The following is a 4,416-nucleotide window of genomic DNA, read 5'->3' on the forward strand; positions in this document are numbered from 1 at the left end:
GTATCATCTGAAAGCTGATTTATTAGCCTTGCTTCGTTTGAAATAATATCTCTGTTTATATTGAACAAAACTAAAAACATCTGCATTTGAAGGAAGTGGGTTAGTCTGATTTTAGTGGTAAAATTAGCAAGAATATGGCCGCCAAAATTAGGTAATTTCAATAGCTAAAGAGTCTTTGAAAACTGAAAAAATGACATATTTTGTGCCTTTAATCAATGTTTCTTCAGTAAAATTCACATGAAAATGTGGATTTTTATATGGACATAGAAGAGGTTAAGCCAAAAAATACAAATTCGATGAAAATTTCCAAGCTAGTGGAAAAATGCCTATTTATCAGATTTTGTTATTTTGCCGAGCGCCTGCTTTCACCACGCTGCCTCACTTATATGTGTGCACTACGGCCTTTCATCCAATATTGGTTGAAATTTTTTAACTTGATATTTCTCAAACGAATAATTATAATTTCCTTCGTACCGACAATCTGGCGTCCCCTTGATAGAATGTTATTTGTTTCAAGTTTTGTGGAAATTGTTCCAAAGGGACCGTTAAGGTGTTGGCCTCTCATTCAAAGGTCCCGGGTTCGAATCTGGGTAGGTACCGAAAAATTTTCTTCTCTAAAATTGTCTCCTTTCACCTCCTTTCCTGCTCTCCAGCAATGCTCTGTCGTCTGCTTTCTGCCCCCACCCCCTCACCTCGTGTGCCCCCTCCTTTGGGCTCCTGATTCTTTCTGCAGCCTTTCTACTGCTACTCCTTGGCTCCTCCTTACGGTTGTCTTTGTGTATATAATTGTTTTGCTCATTTGCATAAGACACCACTTTAAGTTTATAAAGTTTTGTATGTTTGCAGAAGACACCATTTTGTGTGTGTATATTGTCTTATTTGTTTCATAAAACATTATTATGTGTGTGCATATTGTTTTGTATGTCTGCATAAGACACCACTTGGTGTGTATGTTGTTTTCTTTGTTTCAGTGGGGCAACTACATAGTAAAAGAAACACGTTATTTGTTTACCATTTCTCTTTGTTCGTTTGTCTGCATAATTAGCTGACTACCAAGAACAGAGAGAACGTTATCCGGTTGTTTTGTTTGTTTGTTTTTGTTAGTTTGATAAACTCAGTGGTAATTTAAAAAAGAATTGTTTGTGTTTTTATGACACAAGGAAGAAAATGGAAACAATAACTCTCTAACGGAGGAATGAAAATGTAAAACAGAGAGAGAGAGAGAGAGAGAGAGAGAGAGAGAGAGGGGGGGGGAGAGAGGGGAGAGAGAGACAGAGAGAGAGAACCACACTTTTTACACATATTGTTTGCATTATGCTTAGATGGGTTTCTTTTTAAAATTCCAGACATTTCCTGTAAACGCTGTGTGATCCCTGCAAAATATTTTACAATAATGTTCCATCTAGCCGTCCGTATGTTTGTGCTCTCATTTTTTTAAAATGTTATTTAATTTTTTAAAATTTTGTTAACATGTTTTTTGTTGTGGTTTTTTTTTTTTTTTTGGGGGGGGGGGGGTAATTCAAATCTTAGTAAACCTCTGACAACAATCTCAGACTTACTGAAGTGTGGCACTATCAGCTTGAGGTGACCATGAGAGTTTTAAGTTTTACCCATGGATACGGTACCTGAAAAGAAAGAAAGAGAGGTTTAGATTATTCTTTGACTTGAACAGGTTGTAAACCTATTTCCAGCTTTGTCGCAACAAGTTTTGTTTGGAATGTAAAAAAAGGTTATTATCTACAACACAAAAAGATAGCTTTCAAGATACCAGCATGCAATACTCACCAAAAATGATAACAGTAGAGAGATGATAGTTGCAGTACATGCAAACCGAAATTTAAGATGAGTGAGTGAAGCAAGTCAAAGCAATAATGCAACCTTTAGTCTTTAGTCAATAGAATTATGCAAATTTAGAAGGCCAAATTATGCACACAAAAAAGCAAAATTATGCAAATATTATGCAAGTTACCGTAACACCATTCGCGACATGTTTTGCACTTTTTCAACGCGAAGTTTCATGATTTTCATGTTTTATGTACAGAAAAATTGAAAACAGAACATATCAGTACCAGTAATTTGTTGTGTATTTGGAAAAGAAAACAATACACATCAATTTAAAAAAAAACCCGACTAAAATATATGATCTCTGTAACTTTCAGCTGTAGATCTAGATCTATGAAGGAAAGAAAAATTCAAAACAAAAAAAAAGGACGTCTGGACTTCTGATGCAGGCTCATTACTAAAACCAGGGACACCTGCCAAACATGAAACATCAGCAGACATGAGAACAACAACTTTTGATGGATTGAAAAATTGAACATGCTCAAGGAACAAAATCCCAACCCATAACCAAGATCTTCTAACAAGGGAAATAACCAACTTTTCACTTAAATGAGACTTATTGCGGTGATTACGTCCCTTTAGTCACATGGCGGGGCGTTAAAGTGGGGGGGGGGGGGGGCCCAAAGTCAAAATTTGGCTCAAAATTATTGAATTTGAGTTGTAGGCATTTTTAGCTTCATCAGCCTCTCCTACAACTATTTCATCGCATAAGAACCCCCAAACACCATATTTTTTCCCATACCGGGCATGTTTGTGACCGCCATTTCCTCATAAAGTCAGTATTTTATTTTTCTTTATCGGCCGTTTGCTCAAAACACGACTTTTCTCTATACTTTTTTGAATAACTCCACCATTTTTCATCCAATCTTCATGAAATTTTCACAGAATGAAGAAAAGAGGTAATACTAAACATTGTCTGTTGAATTTTTCATATATGGAATAGATTTTTGTTGGTGGTGTCTGGAGTGTGGATTTTCACGGATTTTTAGAAAACTTGAATGCTACCTCAGGAAAAAATTCATTAAAAAAATTTCTGATTCGTTTAGGAAAAAAATAACAGACAAGTTTTTAGATCTGATGTTTGTGAACACGCATGCAAAAAAAAAAAACACAATCAATTTCCATGAGCGATAAGTGCGGTATTAATTACGTAAGACATGTCAACAAAATCAAATATGACCACCATATCCATAGAAACGAAACTTTTTCTCAAATTTGATTGCGGATTTTAAGACTCCTTACTATGCTTGTTATATGTGTGAAATTTGGTAACATTCCGTCCAGTAATAAGCGAGATAGCCTTCAGGTGTAGCCCCCCCCCCCCCCCAAATTAATTAATTGTTATTTGCGAAAAAAGGGGGAAAAATGTTTTAAAAAACGCGGAGAATTTAAAATTATGCAAATGTTGCAGAATTACGCGAAAAAACCACAGCCGCGTCGCTGCCGCACAATCGCATAATCCTACGGGGACAGATAGACGTGCCAATTTCTGAGAGTTTATTTGACCATGGTACACGAAAACAATGAAATCTGTCCTTTACTAAATTTGTTTTTTCTTTTTGTGTGTGTGTGTGGGGGGGGGGGGGGGGGGCTCGCAATTGTATAAGGCCTAAGGTCATATGACAATACGGGACACATTAAACATTTTAGTTTGGTAGGATTTAATTTTGAAACTTACCGGGTGGCGGCTGCAGTCTACTCTTATCTATTTTCAACCACCAAGGGATCTTTTACACGGGTGCCCATTGGGGGAATCGGGTCTAGTCGAAGAAAGAGTTGTGAGTAAAACACCATCGTGTCATTGGTTCAAACGTTGTTGTGTGGTTTGAGACAGATGGGACGCGGATAATGAAAAAAATAATGGGATACTGTTTCTTTATTTTTTTGTTAGAGGTTTGTTGGGTTTAGTTTTGTTTAGATTTGTAGGGGTTGGTTTTTAGCATCCAAGAAGAGAAATAAATGGTGAAACATTGAGCGAAAAATAGAAGAAAACGAAGTGAAAATTTTAAAAGAATAAAAGCAAAGTACTAACAAAAAGACCCAATCCCCCCTCCCAAACCCCTTTTAAAACAATCGAAGGAACATCTGACATTATAAGAAGTCACCTGGTCAGAAATGTTGACAAACCAATCATCAACCTTTTTATACCCTCTCAAGACTACCTAAAACAAACCCAAAAACAACAACAACAACAACAATAAAAACAACAACAACAACAACAACAATAAAACAACAACAACAACAACAATAAAACAACAACAACAACAACTACAAGAAAGGCAACCAAAAATGTACCTCGCCTCTATTCCCCCTCCCTTTCCGTAGCACGCTTCTCCTCTCTGTCTCTATCACACTCTCTCTATCTCTCTGTTCCTTTAGCTTAGTGCAATGGAAAAGTAAGACCATACACACAGACATAATAAAAGAGAGAGAGAGAGAGAGAGAGAGAGAGAGAGAGAGAGAGAGAGAGAGAGAGAGAGAAAGAGAAAGAGATAGGGGGGGAGAGAGAGAGAGGCTGAAGACAGACAGACAGACAGACAGACAGACAGACAGACAGACAGACAGACAGACAGA

The sequence above is a fragment of the Aplysia californica genome, unplaced genomic scaffold, assembly GCF_000002075.1.
Source record: "Aplysia californica isolate F4 #8 unplaced genomic scaffold, AplCal3.0 scaffold00006, whole genome shotgun sequence".
In the NCBI taxonomy this organism is placed as follows: Eukaryota; Metazoa; Mollusca; class Gastropoda; order Aplysiida; family Aplysiidae; genus Aplysia; species Aplysia californica.